A 25,434-nucleotide genomic window follows, 5' to 3' on the forward strand; every position below is an offset into this window, starting at 1 on the left:
ACTATGAAAAGAAATGTATAGAAAAGTCATTTTACACGCCTTAAACTATAACAATTCCACTCATCTGTCAAGAGAAATCATTGAATACCATCGTCTACAATAAAGCCAAGGTTTTTCAAAAGCAGTTTTGAATTTGAGATATGCCTTGTTTTTAATGGAATTTCCCTCCCTTTGTTAGCTCCACTATTTTCTCTCAGGAGTGACACTGAGTTCATCAAGAGCATTCTGTGTCACTACAGGCAATTATCTACCTCCTATAACTGCTGACTTCACACGTGAAAATATGATTACACACTTACCGTTGACATGCCATTTCCTGTTTTCTAAATGCATCGTAAGCCTCTCATGCCATTCCAATGTGCGAAGCAGAAACAGCTGGAGAAGAATCACCACAACCCAGAGCCGAGTACTCATAAAGGTAAGTGGGTTCTTAGAGGGCAAAGCTGGCAAAACAATCAGGAAATGAAAGCATAATGTTGGCAAAGCCCTCAAGTAATTTCACAAAACTTCCCCGGCCAGCCAGCATCTAGCAAAGCAGAGGGTGAAACACATGCTTGAGGCCATAGCCAATGATCAAGTTAGAGAAGATGCAAGACCTGACAATTTGGGACATAACAGACTAGGACGCTTTAATGATCCTGGCTGAATTAAAATGGAACGAAGTGATGAGAAACACTAGAAAGCACTTTATTATTTATTGCTCTTGCTGGTGTTTTCCCCAAATGTCCACTAATTTTCCACTGAAACAATGTATTCAGGACTCTAGAATGAATTCAGGATGAGTTCCTAACATGAAGAGCCCACACGCATCTTTGGTTTTGGTAACGGAGGGGGGAGAAAGAGGCATCTGCCATCGATGACTATCCTTAAGCACAGGCATGTCTCCAAAGCTAGTTAATTGATCTCTGAAGAGAGGCTACAGAAATGTGACAGCTCAACTCCTGCCCATTGCCAGCTGCACAAGAAAGGGAGGCCGTCCTTTGACAGCTTCCACAGAAGGGGAAACAGTCAGCATGGTGTTGTAAGTGAATGTAGGGAACTGTCAGCATGGTATTGTAGGTGAAGGTAGAGGAAAACTGTCAGCATGCTATCTGGAGGTGAAGGTAGGGGAAAACTGTTAGAGAATCTGAGTTTAAGGGGAGCCCATAGCAAGTTTCTGATTCTCAGTTGAAATTAAAGTCCACATATATAAGCTTACAAGTGCCCAACACACACACACACACACACACACACACACACACACACACACGGAGTGGGCAAGAACATAGCTATCAGGAGCTCTATGTATGAAAGTCTCATTGTTCTCTCTCTCTCTAAATATTTTATTTTATCTTTTTAATTTTTCCTTTTTTTTTTTTGGTTTTTTGAGACAGGGTTTCTCTGTAGCTCTGGAGCCTGTCCTGGAACTAGCTCTTGTAGACCAGACTGGCCTCAAACTCACAGAGATCCACCTGCTTTCTGAGAGCTGGGATTAAAGGCCTGCGCCAACACCACTCGGCTTATTATTCTGTCTCTTACATGCTTTAACACATATGATCATTCTGTGCCACCATCATCATTCATGATGATGATGATTCATGAACATGATGATTCATGAGCATGATGATGGTGAGAAACTGTGTTGTCCGGGCATGAGAATCACCACCCATGGCTCCCACCCTGCTCACCTGCGTTCTAGTAGACAGCATCCCCTGGGAATAGCAGGGCCTTCTAGACTACTAAGGTGAGAAAGGAAGACAGGAGGCAGCGGATGATTTAAGTTTGCTTGAACAGCTTCATCTGAGCATGGTGCAAAGGGTCAGTGTGGGTGCCGGTTTCCTCAGGGACACGGGTTCGGTATCGTGGGATTCAGTACCAGTTCCTCCATGACTGGGCTGTGACCAGTTGTCTTCCTAAAATAGCTCCTTATGGTATAACATCTATTAAATAAACTTTCAAGTCTTTGGCCTAGTAGATCGGTGATCTGACACTTGTAAGCTACAATCGGTACTGTCGGTACTGTCTTGAACTATTTCTGTTCGGATAGCTGAACAGGACCTTCTGGGCCTTGCTTAAAGTATGGTCAAAATACCTTATCACATTTTTTTTTCTCCCTGAGAAAAATGGTAGTACAATTGTCTAATTACTGTGTCCAAACTTTCCCAAGTACTGTGACTTTAAGTCTCAGAGGGCTTCAGTTTCCTAACAGGAGCCCCTGGCTCTCATTAGTTGTTCATGTTATAAACGAAGCTACATGCACTCTCAAGAACGGTCCCAGTTATCAAGAAGGAGATAACGATGGCTATCTCCTATTTGCCAAACTTTCTGCTGAGTTAGTTTCGGTCACATTGCCGACACACGTACCCCCATGTCACCCTAACTTAGGGGCACAGAAACACAGTATCTGGGATAAAGCTTATTCACTGATACGGAATCAATTAGGGACTGAACACACAATGACTTCATTCACTAAGTTAGAAGAGAATTATTAAAGAGTATGAATACATATTAAAATCTCTGCCATTTCAATAATTTTGTGACACCTATATTTTTTCTATCCATCTATCCATCTATCTATCTATCTATCTATCTATCTATCTATCTATCTATCTATGCACCTGATAAATCAGAAACTAGAAAAGGCAGTGGGGACCTAGGCAGACTCAGTTCCTGCCCCGGTGAAGCACATTCCAGCAAAGTGCTACTCCTTCCTATCAGCCAAGCACACACAAAACCTAAGTGCTGTTGAGGTGAAATCTGGGAAGTGTTTCCTCAGTTTCAGCAAACACAAGTTGTGTACCAGAAATAGCCAAGGTTGGACCTCTCGCTGGCATCTGAACTCTGTCATGTACTAGTCTCATAGGTGATGCTAGGTTTGAAGGCATGGAAGGGTGTATCTCAGGCTGATCTAGAACTTCTGATCCTCCTGCCTCTGCCTTCTTCAGCAAATTATGCCATGGAAGTCAGAGCAGCTGAGGCTTGGCACTGTGAGAGGCCCTGAGAGGCCATTGGGGGAAGGTGCAGTTCAGTAGCGGGTAAGGGTCATGTGGAGAAGTTGAGATTGGCAGCATGAGGCGAGCCCAGGGGAAGTCATTGGTACAAGTGCAGCTCAGTCGCAGTGGAAGACCCCAGCACTTTGGGGCTGGTGGTGTCATGGGGCGACCACCAAGAACGGTAGACATGGTGGGGAGGAGCAGGCCTGAGCTGCCCTGAAGAAAGTTGTGTGTGCCGCAGAGGGAGGAGTCAGAGAAGTGACCCAAGCCCCTTGGGGGAGTCCAGATGATCGTGATAATATCCAGATACCTGATATTAAATTATTTATACTGCTGGAGTTTGGTTTGGTTTTGTTTAGATTGTGACTGTGCCCTGGTTGTTCCCTCTTGAAATAAAAAAAGTATTTATTTTTGATTTTAGAGGAGTCCACAGTTGAGCGACTTTAAACTTTAAGCTTAAAAATAAAAATAAAAAAAAGGATTTTGGAGCTTTATAGAGCCTTTGTATTTTAAAAGAGAACAGATATTTTTAAGATATAACGTTTAAAGTGTTTGAATTTGTAACGCTGTGAAACTTTTTAAGTTTGCAAGATGTTTTATGCTGTGATGTCTTTATTAATGTGTGATCTTGGGGAAGAACGAGAAAGGGATGGTTGTGGCTTAACAGTGATGGGTTTTGCATACTAAGCTGACAAGACGTGCTGGCTAATTTTATGTCAACTTGACAAAGGCTCCAGCTTCTGAGACGTGAGCCTCAACTAAGAAAATGCCTGCCTAAGATGGGGCTGCAGGGAAGCCTGTAGGGTATCTTCTTAATCAGTGATTGACTTGAGAGGGCCTGGTCCATTGTGGGTAGCTTCATCCCTGGACAAGTAGTCCTGGGTTCTATAAGAAAGCAGACTGAAGGTCGGGCAGTGGTGGTGCACACCTTTAATCCCAGCACTTGGGAGGCAGAGGCAGGCGGATCTCTGTGAGCTCAAGGCCAGTCTGGTCTACAACAGCTAGTTCCAAGACAGGCTCCAAAGCTACTGAGAAACTCTGTTTCCAACCCCTCTCCCAAAAGAAAGCAGGTTGAGCAAGTCACGAACAAGTGGATAAGCAGCTCCCCTTCATAGCCTCTGAATCAGCTCCTGCCTCCCACCCTGCGTGATTCCTGTCCTGACCACCTCTAATGATGTGCAGCGATTGTGTGGCATAAACCAAATAAACCTGTACTTTAGTCAGGCATTTCATCTCAGCAATAGTAACCCTGGCTAGAACGCATGATGAATGTATTAGGAAATGAAATAAAGACAAACACATGAACTGCAATATTTTGGAGCACAGATGGACAGACATTTTTTCAAAATGTCAGACAATGATTTAGTCTTGGCAGGACTGTCTCTGCTGCCACCACCTTACTTAGCCTTCTTCAGAAAAAACAAAGAGCCACGGATGACATGATGCTCCGTGATGTGCTTAATAATTATTCTTTACCAATAAAAAACCTCCGGGAGTCAGATATCAGAGTAAGAACCTGATTGATCAGAGAAATGACCAGTGACCTGCCATCTCTGCTGTTCCTCCATCCAAATGGCAGAAAACCCCGCTAAGTCCTACTTTACTACTTCCTGTCTCTCTACCTGTTCTCAGACCTCCAAAATCTCTATGGTTAATGTTGGTCAGCTAGTAGCTAGCTCTGCCCTCTGATCCAAAGCAAGCTTTATTGTTGGAATGCATTTAAATGATCACAAAACACACTTGGTGTGGAAACACTTATTCATCCTTCAGGTGGCCTTGGCTTCAACTGCCCAGCACCACAAATAAATAACATCAAAAACTAAACAAGTGAAAAGCAAAAAACAAAACAAAACAAAACAAAAAACAAACACTACACAAAAGAGCAAGTGTGTCGGTGCCTCAGGAAAACTTTATCTATGACAACAGGAGATAGGCCATATGGGAGGTAACATTTGCTGACCTCTGCTTCAGGGGAACAGAAGCAAACACAAAACAGCTCCTAAATGAACAATTCTGATAATAATATAAAGCAGATTTCTAAGTTGTAGTCAAGGGAAGAAAGAGCACAGTGAATCCTACAGGTTTTCACCGGCTAGCTATTCTAATACTACACTAGCCACAGATTCATTGTTAAACAGCATTCACAGTGAACCCTACGGGACTGCACCGGCTGGTTATTTTAATACTACACTAGCCACAGGTTCATTGTTAAATGGTATTGTAAAAAATAAAACAAACAAACAAACAAACAAAAAAACCCAAAACAACCCACTGCTATTTTTACTGATGCTATACAAATCACACAGGCGTATTTGTCAAAGATTTCATTTTTAAAATGTCATGTGACTGTTTCTGACATGAGGTAGCCAGTTGGTCCAGACAGCCCAAAACTCTCATCCAAATTTAAAATTCTAAGGCTCCAAAATGTAAATGATAATATAATCAATAAAATCTGTCAGCACTTCAAAAGCAGCTAAAAATGAATTTTATGCTTTCTTTTGCCCGATTTACAATTTTTTTTGTAGATTTTAGAATGCTGATTCTTGAAACCTGGCAATAACTGACTATTTCCCAGGCACTTTGCAATTGCTTTCTTTTAATTGAGCATGAATTGGTACAGCATGTAAAATCTGAAAACTAAAAATGGATGCTTTAGGCAAGTCACATGTTTTAAAATTAAAATGACTCAACTAGCATTAAGCCATTAGTGTACTTTTACACGTCAGCCAGTGAATATCTTGATTGAGTGCTCACACAGTGCTATCAGTAAGTACACATCCATTATACCTATTAGTATATATACCTACTATATATCAAAAAACATACTTGATATATAGCAGGCTGTATGTGTTCATTCATTAACTGAGTGTCTGAACAGAAACTGCTTGGGTTCAAAAATCCCAGTCTTCCATTTACTAGCTATGTGAACTTGGGAAGACATTACTGAATCTTTCTGTGTCTTCTTTGCTGATTGGTAAATTCGGAATACATGGTAAATTCGGAATACAAACTAGTACTATATTAAGTATTATAAGAATACAATTTGCCAGGAGGTCATGGCAGATGCATTTAATTCCAGCACTTGGGAGACAGGCAGATCTCTATGAGTTCGAGGCCAGCCTGGTCTACAGAGCGAGTTCCAGGACAGGCTCCAAAGCTACAAAAAACCCATCTTGAAAAACCAAAAAAATTAAAAAATAATAAACTAAAATACAATTCACTGCCTCTTCCATGGTCAAATTCTACAAAGGGTAATGTTGGTAACATTATTTTCATTTGTACCTTTTCTTTACTAGGTAGGTATATTTAAATAGAAATATCATGTGATCTAGGGTAGAAAAGGTCCCCTGCCAAAGTATGGTGTCCTTTTGATGACTAGATGAGGCAGAATCCATTTAACATTCTACCAGAAGGCTTCTTGCGTTGAAAATAGAAAAGAAAAACAAAACAAAATGAAAATGTTTGAATAAGTAAAGAGAGTCACTTTATATGCTCTGGAAATCGTCACTGGTGCGGATGGTGAGGGTGACACAGGTTTGAACAACACTAAAAATAAAATATAATTAAAACTTCCTGGAAGTTTTAAATTGTTTTGATAAGCAGTTTTAAACAGGTGCAGTAATCAATGTGTGTATTCTACACTTATTGAGCATTTACTAGGTCCCAGGTCTTGAGAAACTGTGTTTCAGATGTCATTTAGATAGGAAACTCCTATCACACATGGGAGCCACACCTCCCTCATCCGGGAGTGTGGGTGGGATACTTCAACAAGATCTTGAGAGCCAGATGAGAGTCTGCAGGATGCTCAGGTATAGAACCTGTGGTGACATCCTACCGTCTTAGATGAAGACTTTGACTAGAGGTCATAAACCTGTGAAGGGTTTCTCTAGGCAGGTGGCCATATGAAGCTGACCTGACAGAGGTATGTGAACTAGAGATATTAAGTAACAACGCGCCTTGTGGAGAGGGTAGTTTCTAAGACTGAGGGAACCTGACAAGCTCTTGGGGGCGACACAGATATTATTACTTCCACACAGGAGGTGCCAAGCTCACAACAGATCCAAATTTCAAGAAACACTCACCATAACCTATCAGAACTGCTTAGTAAACGGAATCCAACCACACGCTTCCCTTGCCATATCTCTAAAACTCTTTAATAAATGTTTGCCCACCAAGGATAACTGATTGACCCTTTCACAGTTCATTGTGATCTACCCAGATTGACCTCTTGAGCTGGTAATCATTACTTTTCATGCTCAGATAGAGTCTTGTGACATAATGCCACAGGCTTGGGTTTTGGAGTTAAACTTTCTAGCTAGGTTACATTTAAAAAACTCTCTCAAGTCCAATTTTCACATTTGTAAAACAGGAATGATCATAACACCTACTGTCTGAAACTGTCAAAAACCGTAGAGAGATAGAAAGCTTAGAATAGTGTCTGGCACATAGGAAGTAGGTAAATATTATGGTTACAAAAACATCATCCCACTACTGGGCATACATGTTAAAGGAAATGATTCTGTTAAGGAAACATGTGCACTCATATTCACTGCAGATCTATTCCTAATAGGTGAGAAATGAAAATAATGTAAGAGTCTATCAAATAATGAATACATTGCAATGTGGTACTTGCACTCAATAGAATTTCATCCATTCATAAAAAACATGTTACTTGTGACAATTGGATGAATAGAGATGTATGTTCACTGGGGGAAAAGGCACAGGTGGAGATATGCAGGATCTTGCCCATATAGGCAATGTAATGATGCTGATCTCAGAGCTGCAAAGAGCAGGTGAGTTGGGGGAAGAGGTTGATCACCAGGCCCTAAATTACAACCAGATGGAGCAAAAGGCTCTAGGGTATCACCTCATAGAACAGTGATGACAGAAAATGATTACATGCTGTACCTTTCAAAAAATTTAGAAGAATTTTAAGTAATTTTACCACAAACATGACAGGTGACTGAAAATCTAAATGCGATTACCCTATTTAGACATTACCCAATGTGTGCATATATCACACGCTGCATGGGACCCCAGATGTATGCTTCGCTTCTCTATTTCTGTGCACTAGTTAAAATTAAAGTGCTGTGTCTGCAGGGGTGTTTGGGAGAGATTAGTACAAAGACAGCTCGCAAAGGAAGCTGTGGGGAGAGCCTGCCACGAGGAGGCACAGATGGGGTGCTACCAAAGTGGCTGAGGCATGAGGAAGGGATCCGGTCCAGAGGCTGAGGGAGGGTCTGAAAGGGTCAGAAAACATAAAAGACCCAGCGAGGGACCTGAGAAGAAGGTGGGTAAATCAATGGTGACCCCAAGATTCCAACAGCGAATCATCAACAGTCTGAAACAGGCAGGTCAGAAAGATGCTGAAACTGAGGTTTGCAGTTCATAATCACACAATCTTAGAAGGTAGATGCTGCATTTGAAAGAAGTTTCCAAGCTTAAACTCATGAAAAGATCATTTAATTAAAATCCCTAGTTTGAAACTCACCCCTCTGATGGTCCTCTACCATTTTACACTGGTCAGATTAGCTAAAGTCAAAACCACCAATGGTAGCCTATGCTGGAGAGGATGTGGAGAGAGGGGAACACTCATCCATTGTTGGTGGGAATGCAAACTTGTGCAGCCACTGTGGAAATCAGTGTGGCGGTTTCTCAGGAAACTGGGAGTCAACCTCCCTCAGGACCCAGCAATTCCACTCTTGGGAATATACCCAAGAGATGCCCTATCATACCACAAAAGCATTTGTTCAACTATGTTCATAGCAGCACTATTTGTAATAGCCAGAACATGGAAACCACCTAGGTGCCCCTCAATAGAAGAATGGTTAAAGAAGGTGTGGAACATATATACATTAGAGTTTTACTCAGCGGTAAGAAACAATGACATCTTGAATTTTGCATGAAAATGGATGGACATAGAAAACGCTTTACTGAGTGAGGTAAGCCAGACCCAAAAAGAGGAATATAGTATGTATTCACTCATAAGTGGATTCTAGCCATAATTAAAGGTCTTTGAGTCTATTATTCGTGATCCTAGAGAAGCTAAATAAGAAGGTGAACCTAAAGAAAATCATGTAGTTATCTTCCTGGAGACTGGAAATAGACAAGAGCGCCAGGTAACCTCGGGTGGTGCATGGGGGGGGTGGGAGGGTTGTTGGAAGGGGAGAGGGTTAGAGAGAAGGGAGTAGGGGAGGAATGGGGAAAGCTCGGGGGACTGGGGTGGGGGGGAGAGAGGAAGGATGGATATGGGATCAGGGAAGAATATATCTCAACTAAGGGAGTCATTTTAGGGTTTACAAGAGACTTGATTATAAATAGGATCCCAGGTCCAAGGAGAGATCCCCAGATTGTTCTCTGGACAGAGGAGAGGGTGCCTGAACCGGCCTTGGCCCATAACCATACTGATGAATATTTTGCTTATCACCATAGAACCTTCATCTGGCGATGGATGGAGATAGAGACAGAGACCCACATTGGAACACTGGACTTAACTCCCTAGGTCCAAACGAGAAGCAGAAGGAAAGAGAACGTGAGCAAAGAAGGCAAGACCAGAGGGAACCTTCATCTGATGACGGATGGCGATACAGACGGAGACCCACATTGGAACACCGGACTGAGCCCCCCAAGGTCCAAATGAGGAGCAGAAGGAGGAAGAACATGAAAAAGGAAATCAGGACCGCGAGGGGTGCGATCACCCACTGATACAAGGGGACTGATCTAATGAGAGTTCACCAAGGGCAGTTGGACTGGGACTGAACGAGCACGTGATCCAACCAGATTCTCTGAATGTGGCTGGCCGGAGTCTTTCTGAAAAGCCATTGACAATGACACTGGGACTTGTTTCCTCTGTATATACTGGATTTTTGGGATCCAGTCTGTTTGGATACTCACCCTCCTGGACCTGGAGGGAGGGGGGAGGGACTTGAACTTCCCACAGGGCAGGAAACCCTGACTGCTCTTAGGGATGAAGAGGGAGGAGGAGAGGGAGTGGGGGGAGTGGGAGGGTGTTGGGAGGAGGGGCGGAAATGGAAACTTTCATAATTTAATAAACTTTGAAAAAAAATCCCTAGTTTGTGGACTGGGGTGTAGCCCTGAGACAGCACACTCAAGGCTCTAGGTTCAATCCTTAGCATCACACTAATAAGATAAAATGAAATCCCCACTCTGATTCTGAAACTTCCTTTTCAGCCTGCAAGCTCGCTTCTGTTTCTATTCCACAAAAATACTCAATCCCCTGCATCTTTGTATCCACTCAGCTAAGGCTACCTCCTATCACCAATAGGAAGATCTCTACCAGAGGTCAGGACTCAACTATCTTTTCTGATTAACCATTTGTCTTGTGAGGTGGGCAGCTAGACTAGGTATTGCCTTCCTTTTCATATCCCATTAGGCCTCAGGACTTCAGTCTTCCTGCCCCAAGCACCTTATTCCACATTACAATTACAAAAATTTTCCACAGCTAATTGGGAATGGAAATAACCCAATGTCTTTTTACTGCCAAATGGATAATGAAAATGTGGTCATACACACAGTAGAACACTATCCAGCTGTAAAAAAAATGAAATCTGGAGATAAATGGATGGAACTAAGAAAAGTACTGAAAAAGGAAGGAGATCAATACAGAAGGAGAGGGAGGAGGGAGGGGGAAACAGCACTAAAGACGTTTGAAAAGACCATAAGAAAACATATTACTTCTCATTTACCTAAAATTATATATAATACATAGAAGTCTAAACACATGAATAGCTTAAATTGAGTTATGTCATTTGAGCTGATAACGTTCCCTCCCAAGAGCCATAGACTACTTAACAAAAACTCTAGTATCAGGTATGAGAAATCACCTTTTGGTTTTTCATCAGGGCTGTCCAAAGGATTCGTAGAACAATACAGGTTACTGCTGCTGGCCTTGGCTTCCTTCCAGAAGCTGAAGGTAAGTCCTAATTGTTAAAGACACCATGTGCTTCATACACAAGACTTAGAGGGGTTGAGCTGGATATGATGTGAAAGCCTCCTCCCAGAGAGCTAATATTTGTCATCCAGACAGGTTCAATGCTAGCAAGAAGGAAGCAACCAACAGCTATACCCAGCTATGATGGCTATGAACCACAACAATACCAGCATGGTAAGATATTCCCAATGTTGCAATACTGGTAACCACTATCTTGGCTGTAAACAACAACTATATAATTAGACTTAGAATACATTAACAGAAGATCATGTCTGAAGCTGGAAAACTAGTGAATTATCCAGGGCTCGTGAAGTTATGGATCTTAGAGGAAATCCACTGGCATCACTTTACCAGACCAGTCAGGCAAAGGATTATAAACACCCAAAGACTGCTGAAAGAAAATAAATTATTCAGCCCCAGGGATGAGCCTCTGACTGGGTAACAGCCACAGTTAAAGAAATCGTTTCTTAATAGGGAGGGGCTGTGGAAGAGGTTGAAGGGAGGAAATGGAAAGAAGGAAATGATGATAATATTTTAATTAAGAAAAAAAATCTCCATGACTAGAAACAAGTTTGAGAGAAAAATGATGATAATATATCAGTGACTTTAAAGTTCCCAAAGGATATGTTTTCAGAATTCTCATACCAATGCACGTGTTATTTACAGGTAATGTTTCTTAAATAAAAATGGTTCAAAATGTTTGAAATCTTTCTCAAACCCCTCATGAAATACTTTCGTACAAGTAACATTGGAGGTTGTTGATCCCCAGCGGATCTTTAAACGAATGCCTAATTAAGCCCCACTGTATGCTGCAGGTCGAAGCTCTTGCGTTTCTTATTACTTCAGACCCAAGAAGTCTGATTAGGAAAGGGGCCTTGCCCGGGTCATGGATGCTTCCTAGGTGACATAATTAAAGGGAGAATACTGCTGAAAACACATGTGCCACTGGCAATACGCTGTACTTGTCAGTACATGCGACACCTTCGTGGAGAGCAAAGTACCCCTGCTCTTAAACAAGGCCCTCTTGTGGGTCTGGCTAGACTCGCTCAGCAGTATCACTAACGTCACATCTACAGTCGGCAGGCACAAACCCCAAACCTTACACGGACATTCAATAGTGCAGCCGGAGACCACGCTGACTCTCACCCTGTGTCTAGTTTACTTTTTATGGCTTTAATAAGCATCATGACAAACACAATTTAGGGTGAACAGGGCTTGTTTTAGCTGACTGGTTATAGTCCATCACCAAGAGACCTCATGGTAGGACCCTGGGGGCAGGAACTGAAGACAAGACCATGGAGAAACGCTGCTTACGGGCTTGCTTCCTCTGTCCCTGCTCAGCCAGCTTTCCTATAAAACGCAGAATCTCTTTCCTAGGCTTGGCTTTCTTATATCAATCATAAATTAAAGCTAGCATTGTCTACACAGGGAGCTGAAGGACAGTCAGGACAGACAGAAACCATCTAAAAAAGTGTTCAATTATTTAAAATATCAGAGATATGGACCCTGCAGATCTTAACGTTTTGTCCAAATTGTATGTTATTTGATTTTCAGATCCCAGATTGCATTGGAAAGGTAAAAAATGCCAGTGCTTAAGTTAGTTATTTAGCATAGTAACACCATTTCTTCAAATTTAGCTTTTAATGAATATGGTCTGTTTGGAGTGGGGGGGGGAATCCCTAGCATATGCTGAGGATACACAGAAACGAAATAAATTCTGCCAGCAAACCTGTTTTCTTTCTTCTGATTATTCTTGGCAAGCTGCATCCATTGTATGCAGTGAACCTGGTTCCTGTGCATCCTCACAGCTAAGCAAACACCTATAAGCATTGGACTGCAATAAGCTCCACTATAGTTTATTTAAAAACAAATTATCCAGTCATATAATATAATGCCTTTATATGTCATGAATACTTGGTATAGTGGAAAAGCTGCTCTGGTGGGAAATAGCTGGTTGTTTAGATAAATAATAACATGTTTTACACCACACATTATATCTGTCATCTTCCAATGATCTATCTCTCTCATTCTATTTATTTATCATTTATTCATCTGTGGATCATCTATCCGTCAACTGCCTATCTGTCTACAGTCTGCCTATCATCTATCTTTATCCCATAAACCTTGAGGCATCCTCATGAGCAGGATTTTCATACTGATGTCCAAGACATGACAAGCACAACACACAACGTCCCACAATTAGATTTTAGTTCTTTACAGTTGTCTGAGTCAATCAATCCCTTCAGAAAGCATGGAGGTTTTCAGATTCTACACTGTTCCTGACATAAAAAGGGATAGATTACTAAACAGTAAGATCTATCTTTGATCATTCACTTACAGCAAATTCACAGGATATTGAAATGGAAAACAATCCCAAAAGGATGAAATCCTGCACTGAAGTTGAAATCTTACACCAAAGTTTCATTGATTGCCTATTAAGTAAACCACTCTGAACTTCTGATGACGAAGTACTGGGGTTAACCAATGTCAGAGTGACAATTCAGCGTCAAGGACATCAGAAAAACAGAAACACTCAATGCGAGCATGAATGTTATAGCAAATGAATCTTCTATTGACCAAATTTGATTTCCTCTGCTTCTAGCGATGGAGCTGCATCTGGCAAATTGGCTATGAAAATGAACTTCTTATTTTGAGAAATAGAAAAGAAACAACTTCGCATATACTGCAATCAGATCTAAGCTCCAAGCACACGGACATTTGCTTAGGATGATTCTCTGTCGTTGTAGAATCTCTAGGTTAGTTTTTCCCAAAGGTGTGGGTAGATTACAAGCAAGAACACAGGATATGATTTGCATGCTCAATACTCACAGATGAAGGAGTCGTTTGTCTTCTTTTGGGGAGTGGATGGAGGGGAATGTAGTGTCACCTTTAAGTAACTGTTTGGTCTGGAACTTGCTATGCAGTCCTGGCTGCCCTTGGACTCCTTCCTGATCTCTCTGTCTTGGCCTTCCAAGTGTGGAGACAGCACTTCCATGTCCCACCGAAGGACTGCCTCTTGAGGCGTGACTTTCTTCCTACACTCACTAGCAGTGAACAGTCAGAGACATCCCTTCCAGATAAAAAACACACACCGAGTTTCCCTTTTAGCCTCTCAAGACTCACACGACTGAATTGTGGATGCATTTTTAAAAGGTGTCCATCTTTTAAAGTCTCTAACAAAACTGGCCCTAGCCCCATGGAAGAGAATGATATGCTAACTCAATCCTAAAACCTTAGTTTGAGTTTACAAAGCTTTGAGATCCGAACAGGCTGTTAGAACTACCCATACTCAGTTCCAAGCAACTTCCGAGTTTTATTTTTTGTATATGATCCCTGGTTTTCAAAACAACCTTAGAAGTAATAAATAATAATCACAATTATAATAGAAATCATAAAGAACTCAATTTACAGGTAGAGATATTTAAGTATGCAAAGTTGTTTAAAGTACTTTCTAAGGGTAGCCATGTACTAAGTGAAAAAGTTGGGTGTTGAACTCAGGTCTTTCTGAATCTTAAACCCTGCCTTTCACACTCTATTTCCTATGGTGTGCAGTTCATAGATTGAGCGTTTCATACTGCAGAAACTGACTTTGGGTAACATTGTATGAGCTCTGTACCCTGAGATTGAAGATGGGCACTGGAACGAATCAAGGTTTCTGTCCTAAGCAGCTTTCCCTGTCCCTCCTCCTCTCTCTTCATTTTTCTTTCCTAAAAAATAAAGTTTTTATTTGATGTGTCTTGCTGGCATGGATGTGCCATGTGCATGTCGAGGGCCCACAGAGGCCAGAAGAGAGCACCGAATCCCCTGGAACTGGACTTACAGGTACTTGTGATCTGACACAGGTTCTGAGAACCAAACAGCAAGTATCTTGGAAGAGAAGCCAGTGCTCTTAATTACAGAGCTACCTCTACAGATCACTCTCCTCTTCTATCTTAAAACTGTGTGCATGTGCTATGTCTATGTGTGTGTGTTGTGATCTGTCTCTGTTTGCATGTATGTGCTTGTCTGTCTCTGTCTGTCAGTTTCTCTTTCTGTGTGTGAGTGCGAGTATGTATACATGTGTTGTGTGTCTCTTTCTCTCTGTTATGTCTCTCTCTGTGTGTATGTGTGTATTTATGTCTGTCTGTGTTTATTTGTATGTGCATCAGTTTGTCTGATTCTCACACTCTCTCTGTGTGTATGTGTCGGTCTGTCTCTTTTTTTGTGGGTATCTGTGTGTATCTGTCTCTTTGTGTGGATGTCTGCCTGCCCCCCCTCTCTCTGTATACATAGTTGTGCACCCATGAAGAGATTCCCAGAATTCTGCTGCCCTAAACCCTCCTTTTCCTAACTGAGCTAACAAGTCTATGATTCAGCCAGGTAAACACACTCATATAATAACAAAGCTAAAATTAGTATTTTATGCTTTAATTAACGTTTCAGATTTAATATGAGGGATGCTATAAAATAAAATGAAATTGATAATTCTTCCACTACTAAAATGAATTATGAAATACATTTTAAAGATACATTTTCAAGGACTTATCTTCATCATCCACTATGGTTAATTATGATAATATATAATTGTAAGCATTTTTAATTTTAGTTGAAATTATTTCCAATTAAATTACTGGGTATATTTTCAAGTTTAATACACAGCAGAATATATAGGAGCAGAAACATGTGGAAGTTTGGTTTTAAAACAAACAGAATGGATTCACACTGAGCTTTGAAAGTAGGCACTGAACCCACTCTCTGGAATAAATCAAAGAGTAGGCAGAAAACAGACAGTACGGACAGCTATTTTAGCAAGCAAAGTGGAATAAATTTACCAAGCCAATCACAGTATGAAAAATGCAGCTGAAGATGCAGAGAGAAAACATGCAATGTTGATCATGAACACATTTCAATGCACGAGTCCAGAAAGCGCTTTTGTCCTCGGTGTGAATAAACAGTCAGACCACGCTGCAGCTGCAGCATCTCAACTCGAGGAAGGCACATTTACAAAGGGATTTATTAAATTGGTGTGATTTCCCAGTTTCATACATCCAGTGTCTCTTTCATAAAGTAAAATGTACAATTTGTCTTGATAAAAATGACATTTCTCTCATTGTATTCAATCAGATAGCCAACTGTCTTTTGTGAGAGCTGTGCTTATTAAAGAGTACAGTGCTGGGGATGCCCAGCAGCTCGGGCTCTGAATAGACACAGCTCGTCCTCTGTGACGATGCCCTCTGTGTGGAGTGTTCTTTGTAAAGAAGAGTCCATGCAATGGAAATCCGTCTTTCTCTGTATAATACACTACAGAGATTTCTTTGTGAGAAGTCACTTGTTGCTGAATCCATCCACCTATCCATCCATGTATCCTTCCCTCCCTCTCTCCCTCCATCCATCAACCCACCCATTCATCCACTCATTCATCCCTCCATCCACCGATCCATCCCTCCATTCACTCATGCATGCTTCCATCCATCCATCCATCCATCCATCCATCCATCCATCCATCCATCCATCCACTCATCCATCCATCCATCCATCCATCCATCCATCCATCCATCCATCCATCCATCCATCAATCTATCCATCAACCCAATCACCCATTCATCCACTCACCCATCCCTCCATCTATCCACCCACCCACCCACCCACCCATCCATCCATCCATCCACCCATCCATCCATTCATCCATCCACCCAAACACCCATCCATCTACCGATCCATTCAATGTCCATCCATTGATCCATCTGTCCACCCATCCACCCATCCATCTACCGATCCATTCAACATCCATCCATTGATCCATTCGTCCACCCGTCCACCCATCCACCCATTCATCTATCCTTCCCTCCTTCCATTCATCCTTCCATCCAATATTTATAAATCTCCACAGTCTATAATAAAGCAAAGGATAGAAACTATATCTGAGAACTTAGTATTCAAAATTTCATCATATTAAAATTTTATTTCAGGGTTGGAGCAAAGCTCAGAGGTTAAGGGAGCTTACTGCTCCTGCAGAAGGCATGGGTTGGTTCCCATCACTCACATGGCTGCTCACAACTCTCTATGACTCCAGTTCCAGGCAGCCTCCATGGTACTACACTGATACGGAGCAAAAACACACCAGAAGGCATACAATCATACATGTAAAACAAAGATGAATAAATTTTTTACAAAAATTTAAAACATTGATATTTATTCAGTTTGTCTAATTTGGAACAATAAAGAAAATAAAAGGTAAATAATCCATCCTTGGAGTCCTAACAGGTTTATATAGAAGGCAAATATATGCAAAACACTCCCACATTCTTAGTTTCTGTTTCTCCTATAAGGTGGTCAGATGAATGTTTGTTCAGCAGAGACATTCTCATTTGGAGGACTCAGTCTTTCCTACAATGAGATTCCTAGGAAAATCAGAATTTCATGGGGTTTCACTGCGTCACTAGTTGCTAGCTAAAGGGAGAGATACAAATGTCTCTTTAGAGCATCCTATTCCTATCACAAAGGGAGTTTGCAGAAATTGACAGGGTGCGGATTGAGGAAATATAAAGTCCAAGTTGGGACAACAAAGTGAGTGCTCGCAAGGGACTGTCCCTGACAGCTACACATAGTTCGAAAACAGGAAAGAGGGCGAACTAACTTAGACATGGTTCTTAACGAAGGTTCCAAGCCCAAATCTCCACAAAATGAGGGCAGAGTACAAAAAAAGACCAAGAGAGAAAGTGACAATCCAATTCTTTAAGAAGTGACCGACTACTTGACCAAACCCACAAGACTACGTATCTCCAATGTCATAAATGAGCTGCAATGCAAGCCCACAAGGACATATGTCACTTGTAAGCCTGCTGGAGTTGGTACTCCTGTAAGGGGAGAAGAGGAACTTGCAGGCATGGAGACTGACTTGTGTGAATGGGATCATATTCTGCTTCCCTGATGATGGTAAAACTTTCAGTTAGGGGCCCTGAATTGTGGTGACCCCAGATGACGTCCAGGTTGTCAGGAGACCCCGAGACTTAAACAGCAGCCACTCTAAGGCTCGGGAAATCAGGTACTTATGAAGCGCTGTAGAGTGCAGGGGAATCGTTAGGGCGGGGACTTTGGGTGTCAAAGCCCAGGATCAAATAAAGACAAATCAATTTTTAAGAAAAGTGTTCTTATTTATTTTTACTTTTGAGTCATTTTCTCACTCTGTAGCACTGGCTGCTGACCCGGAACACTCTATGTAGACCAGCTTGGCTTTGAACTAGGAGACCAAGTTGGGATTAAAGGTATGTACCACCACGCCCAGCTATTAAACGTCATGCCAGTCCATGACCCAGACCCTGTCTGAAGCTAAGAAAACTCTCCACAGTGTGAGCTGGCAAGGAAGTCCATCCTCTCTTTAATTCAAACTGTAGCATGGTTACTATAGTGCCATCCTGGATCACCCCATTTCTAGAGCTGTTCTCCAAGTGAGGTCTTAGGACAAGCGAATTCAACTCCCCTCAGAGCTTGTTAAAAATGCACACCCATGAGCCCAACCTGCACTGATGAGTGCCTAGCAACCACAGACCCACACAAGCAATTGGAAGCTTGATAAACCACAGGTACGACGCTCTAGATTAGATCATGGCTGAGAGACATCATCAAGTCAAAGCTGGCAAACTGAGGGGCAGGTTTTACATTTCTGGCTTAGCAGTTTGGATGACAATGAAGTGGTTAATCTGAGAATACGATTTGAGCTAAAACCCGATATAATCAGCACTTTTCACTTTGAAGAATCAGGAGTGAAGGGAAACTACAGAGTAGAAACCCAGGGGGAGGTGATTGTAAGTTCAGTAAGGAGGCAGAATTTGCCAAGTCTCGGAGTCTCCGGGGACATTCACTCTGGTTACATCTTATTCTTAGGATAAGATTCATTCTGAGTGATGGCCCCCACCATCAGTGAAGTCTTCACAACTCAGACTCTGGTTCCGTCTCCTCTTTGGGTATTTCTGCCTTGCCGTCTGCCACACCTTCCCTGGCATCACTGGGATCACGGCAATACTTGAGATGTTTGCTACTGTGTGCGTGTTATATATTTAATGACTGCTCCTTTCTGAGAGCAACTTCTAAGTGTGTTTTCACAGATTTATTATTTTATATTAAAACCATTGTTTTTATCCAACATTATTTTACTCTTTAATATTCTAATGTTAAAGAAAGAAGAAAGGGGTTTGGGGTATGTGAGATGGCCCACTTACTGAATATGGTGGGTTGAGAGATGTGTGTGTGTGTGTGCGTGAGATAGAGATAAAGATAGATAGATAGATAGATAGATAGATAGATAGATAGATAGATAGATAGATAGATAGAATACACTTGCCTGCCCATTCTTCTCAAACTGAACAACATTGAGTAAGTAATGGTGAAAACACTATGAGATTTTATTATTACATTATAGTTTGTAACTCTTCCTAAAATACTCACCACCTTGAAACCTATAGTTTTTTTTTTTTTTTTAAAAATATGGTATGCCAAGATGCATGTCTCATTTTGAACACAGATCTATTGGTAAAAGCGCATTTTGAAACAGTTCATCTTGGCTCCATGACACTCCAAAAAGACTTTAAAGCGCGAAGCACTTCCTTCTCAGATGTGTCAAAGTCAAGCAAAAGGGGTGTAAGAAGTCCCTGATTGACTGAATACTGGCTCTGGACCGCTTGGTATTGCAGTCCCAGCTTCAGGAATGGGCATTTCTGCTTCCCATTGGGTTTTTCTTTGCCTTTACAATGTCAGGCTCCATCTAACTAGGTGTCTTGCCTCTTCCCTCAGGTGGCACTAACACAGCCTAGAACTGTCGGGAAGTTTGTGCCACTGACAGCAGACCCAGAGAGTGAGCGATCCTCCTAGTACATGCTGAAAGGCGAAAATCCTGGACAGCATCCAAACCTCCATGGGAGACCTCTGAAGAGTCAAATTTCCATGACGCCTAAAGATTTGTGAGCCCACCCATGTTCTTACCCTCTCTCTCTCTCTCTCTCTCTCTCTCTCTCTCTCTCTCTCTCTCTCTCTCTCTCTTTGCTTCTTTTTGTTTCATTACTTTATTTTTTTTTGAGACAGAATCTTACTATATTGTCCAGTCTAGATGCAATCTTATCCTTCTACCACATGGACTAGTAAGAAGGCCCGTTGTTCCCAATCGTGATTTGCAGGATCATTTTCCCAGTAAACGGGCATTTTTAAGTCCTGGTCTTTGTTGCATAAGTAACACAAACAGGAGGGTAGTTCACGAATATAGTCAACAACACTAACCCCTTCTGGCCTGCTCTTACTCGTACAATGCCTTTAACTTAGACATCCTCTGGTCTTTCTTTCCCTCCCAACAGCGCGGTCCATGGAAGGAGGAGAATGGAGACTGAAGCTCGCGTTCCAGCATTTCTACCAGATTTAGATCACAGTGGACACGTCTATGCTAATAAATTTGAATTTGCACAGCATGAAAAGAAAATAGAAAGTGGATGCTATGCCACCTATTTCTTCTATTCGACACTTAACCTTGCATTTAGCCCAGAGAGTCCTGAGAATTGCATTTGCCTGACCTGACGTTCCAGAGTGACAAGAATTACCACATGTGAACTCCATCTTGGTCAAAATCTGCACAGGTAACTAAGGAGTTAAAAAACAGACTTTAAATTCAGCAGCCTATTAAAGCTCTGGAGTTAAAAAGTAGAAATAGATCACACTATTAAAAGAGAAAAGTCCTTCACATTGCGCGTTTCAGGAGGACACTGTGGAAGTGGGTTTATAAGGGGTTTTACCTTTGACGATCACGCTTTCATTTTTCTTGCTTCCAATCCAGAAGGAGATACAAGCTTCAAGTTGCCGCTGTTGTTGATAGTGTTATGCAGATGTCATTCTTGGTATGTGATGCTCAACTGCTCTGAGAGATAACAAATGCAATAATTAGACATGATGACTCATTGGAAAAAGAAACACACTGAGGACTGATCTCATAAAAATGACACCAGCAGCCATTAAATCCAATGGTGTGAGACAAAGAGTTGCATAGGAAATCTATGTGCCGGGTCTTGTGATGATATTTTTATGCATCTCAGAAAATCAAATCAACCAGGAAAAAAGTATGCCACTATTATAAATAGGTTTGATATTGTACAAAATGCTTGTCTATAACTATCACTTATATTCTCTTTAAAAAGTAATAACGCAAGATAGGAAGAGACGACTCAGTGGTTAAGGGAACATTCTGCTCTCTTAGAGGACCAAAATTCTGTTCACAGTCCCCCCACCCCACATCTGAAGGCTCATAGCTGTCTGAAATGCTAGCTCCAGGGCTCCATGGATGGGAGACCTCTGACCCCTGCAGGCACATGCACTTATGCACACACACACATGCACACATCCCAACACACACAACTGAAAACAATAAATATAAATCTTTAAAAAGTGATAAGATACAAGTATCAAACATATGTTTTTGCAAGGTACAGCACATGCATACAATTGCAGTCATTTCCTGGCAACTATATGTTTTATTAATACTGCAACAAACCAACCATGGTTAAAAAGGAGTAAAAATTGACATTGCTTTCATTGTGGTCTCTCTGACCTCACAGTGGGGTCCAATATGACATACTATTCCTTAGTGAGCAACCATGGGCTCGGTGATGCCTAAGCTGAGCCATTCACAGGATTATCAACAATGCTTTCTCAGAATGTGACAAAATAGAAATCATATCTGGCCACACTGCAGGAGGGAGGCTGCCTCAGACCACATCACATGCTGTGTGGAGCCATGAGTCTCCTTTCCAGCAGGTCACAGTAGGAAGGGTTCAGCACACAAATGACCTAATGTTTCAAAGTGCTAGGGGACGCCAGCATCTGTTTCTGCTGTTTGGTGCTGTTGTTTCAAGCAAAATAATTCTCTGTGCCCTGGTAGCTTATAAAAATATTTTCAGAAGAGAAAGGGAGAAGTAAATTTAATCAATACATAGAAATGTAGTCAGATTCTCAACTGAGATTAAAAAATGCAACTATTGTGTCAACCTAATCACTATAAGAGTTTTAACACGGAGCTCGTGTTTCAGAAGAGGGGTTCAGGATCTTGGAGGTGATCCATTTTGATCACTTCCTCAGAGTTGTCAAAGGCAAAACCATGTCCCAGGAATTCTTCCCAGAGGTCCAGCTCCCCAGAAACATGGGGCTTTCATTCCCAAAATGAACACTGGGTAGTCAAAAAGGTCATGGATGACATCATCTTATTATTATTCTGAGTCTGGCGAGGCTGACAGATATTGCAAGACTGCTGGTAGGGAAATTTGAGATCAACGTAACAGAACCTAAGTATTTAGACAGGACTTAACAAAGCACCCTGGAATAAAGTAAATCATATATATCGCATTTCTTCATCCTAGAGAAGACAAAATGAGATTCCATTATCAGTTACAGCTTAAAGACGTGAAGCCTTGATTTATGAACCATTATCCTGTTTAATACTCTCAGTGCTCCAGTAAATCAGAGTCTGAGGAGAAGGTCTTCTCATACAGGTGAGGACTATATCACTTAAAAGATGATGAGTAAATTCTGATATTTTAAAACAAAACGCTTGACCACTTATCTATTCATGAATATTTATTGAGACTTTATTTTGCACCAAATAGAGTCTACACCTTCAACTAAATAATACTGCTCATTTAAAAAGTAGAGAGGCGATGCAATTTCTAAAAAAAAATATACTAGAATATGAACAAAAAATGTTTTATTACAAACAGGTCATTGTTAAAGTTATATAATTATTAGGTAAACATCTATTTTAAACAGTAAAAGGGACCCTTAAATGCTGACTCATGTAGGGTGTAGTGGGTCCAAAATACAGTTGGTTATCATCGCTACTTAAAAATCCTAAATATGCAAATTATAGAACTGTGGAATTTTACCTTTAGACAAATATTTTGAGACAGTATATTATTATGTTACCCATCTGGCCTTGAACTCCTGGGCTCAAGCGTCCTCTGGGTCAGTCCCTCTGGGTAGCTGGGACTGCAGGCCATGCCACCATGCCTAGCAGTGCACGAACATCCCAGCTACGACATCTCTGGACTTTGAAGGTGCTCCCAGCTGATTCTGCGGCCAGACATGCTGCCAACATGCACACTGCTGGCTGTTCACCATCTTCACGGCGCAGATGAGGAAAGAGTCCAGAGGACTGACTTGTTCCAGGGTTTTGTTTATCTTTTCTCTACCCCAAGAGACCCTATTTCCCTCCCCCGAAATATTTTTGTTTTGGTCACCTAGCAATATTTATATTCTTGAAAAACAAGAGCAACTATAGTCATTGGAGTGCTAGAAGATCTATGTGGATTTTCTCACTGATATCTACATGATTTTACATATATGGAAGCACTGGAATTTTAATATAACTTGTTTGATTCAATGGTTCATCTTGCATTATCATTACAGTTCTTTTTTTGACTTTTTTTAAATTAATTTATAAAAATTTCCACTTCCTCCCCTCCTCCCAATGCCCTCCCACTCCCCCCACTCCCTCTCCTCCTCCCTCTCCAGTCCTAAGAGCAGTCACGGTTTCCTGCCCTGTGGGAAGTTCAAGTTCCTCCCTTCTCCCTCCAGGTCTAGGAAGGTGAGCATCCAAACAGACTAGGATCCCAAAAAGCCAGTACATGCAGATGAAACAAGTCCCAGTATCACAGTTTTTTTAATAGATACAGCTAGTTTGGGGGATGTTTGCCAAGTCCGCGTCTCTGGGGTGTATCCAATACTTGTAATTATTCTACCATCAAAAACATCTGTCAGTTGTTTGGGCATTATGTACTTGCTCCTGGCCATTGTCAACTGGAGCAGGAAGAATGGCTCACCCAGAGGACAAGGACACTCTGGCCACAGCAGGCATGGTGGCACAAGCCTATAATAGAAGCACCAAGAAGACTGAGGCAGGATGAAGGTTTCAAGCTAGCCTGGGCTTCATCTGGCAAACTCACTCAAAAGACCAAACAAGATTTTAAAAAAAGCAAAACAAAACAACCAAAACCCATCACCAAGCAAGCATGCAAGCAACGGACAATTGCAGCCTTGGTCAGGTTTAAAAAGTGATGGGCAGGGCTTTGTTATCTTGTCTCATACAGGCAAGGGACTGCAGATATTGGTGAACTCTGGACAAAGAGTGAAGACAGGCCATGGTAGTTTGTAGAAGAAAGCCTGTAATGATACTTCATTTGTATTTTAGTAAATAAGGCCTGCCTGAACATCAGAGAATAAAATAGCCCTACTGGTAAGTCTTACTGCCCAACAGTTGCAACACATACCTTTAATACCTGTAGCCACACTAGTTTTCCATAGAAACCAGGCAGTAGTGGTGAATACCTTTAATCTCAGCCCTAGAGAGGAATATAAAACACAAGACAGCTCTCAGACATAGTCTCATTCTGAGATTTCTGGAGGCAGGATTGCCATTTCAGACTGAGGTAGAGGGAAGAGTCAGCGGTTGGCTAATTCTGCTTTTCTGACCTTCAGGTTGAACCCCAATATCTGTCTCTGGGTTTCTATTAAACATGCTACAAAGTTCCCGCAATTATTTCTCTCCTACTTCTTCTTTACTTCCTTTCCTGTGATTTCCCTGAGCTGAAATAATCTTTGGACTATTTCTGCAACAAAATCTATTAAATTGTTTTAAAATTAATTTTCTGGATTACTCAGTAGAACTTTTTCTTTAACTCTGATGTCAGAGTTTAAACTAATATACCCCACACCATTCATTTCCCAGGAGCTAATCTATAAGGGAAGCACTTCCAGAACTTAAAAGAGGTTATTTAAAAATACTGCCTGAGGGTATGGGAAGGGAAATGCAAACGGTATATGCATTAGATTTTATGAAGTGCCTATATTTTAGCAAAATGCATTTCTGATCAGAGAGAAGAGGCTTGGCTGAGAAGCGTCATTAGTCTTACCCTGTCTCCCACAAGATCTCTCCCTCATCAGAGTGACAAGGTTTCTTGGGATTCCAATGCTCTTCTTTATAGGACACCTGTTGGTGAACCTTGGGCTAGTACAAGCACTCATTCCTTCACTCACGCACGCATTCTATCACCTATACCATTCCACAAAGGCTATGATCACATCCCTGGCACTACTAAGTTGTGGAAACACATCAGGGGACCTTCCGTTTTAGGGGAGGCCGAGTAGGGAGGAAAGCAATAACAAATACAATGTCAGTGCCTAGTCGGCTTGTCAAGGAGGTGGTGGGGTACATGACCCTGGAATGCGGGAGACAGGAATGGGCTTCCAGGATATGTATTCTGTGCTTAAAAAGGCTCATACTTCATTTAACATAAACAAGCGCATTGTGGGCAAACTTCAACAAGAACAGGAACGTGTGTACACTGCATGTATGTGTAGCTGTTCCTCACATGTGTAGCCTTGCTTCACATTTATTCTGCATGATAGGGCATCTGATGGGCATTCAGCGGAGGCAAGCAAGATTGAGTGGGAGAGTCGAGCAAGCATGTTGTGTCTATGACTAAGCTCAGAAGCTGCTTGTCCAAG

The 25,434-nt window shown here is 41.6% G+C and overlaps 1 protein-coding gene across 6 annotated transcripts in view; it reads right to left on the reverse strand.

Moving 5' to 3' along the window:
• Dlgap1 (DLG associated protein 1) overlaps nucleotides 1–25,434 on the reverse strand; it is an 809,700-nt gene that overhangs the window by 502,041 nt on the left and 282,225 nt on the right. For 5 of the 6 annotated variants that reach the window (XM_087902307.1, XM_087902304.1, XM_087902303.1 and 2 more), the window contains exon 3: nucleotides 20,679–20,800. The gene's annotated coding sequence lies outside the window, so the exon portion shown is untranslated. The remainder of the gene's footprint in view (nucleotides 1–20,678; nucleotides 20,801–25,434) is intronic. The other variant, XM_087902301.1, reaches the window with a different exon arrangement.

The sequence above is a fragment of the Myodes glareolus genome, chromosome 27 (genome assembly GCF_982192425.1).
Source record: "Myodes glareolus chromosome 27, mMyoGla1.1, whole genome shotgun sequence".
Taxonomy (NCBI): domain Eukaryota; kingdom Metazoa; phylum Chordata; class Mammalia; order Rodentia; family Cricetidae; genus Myodes; species Myodes glareolus.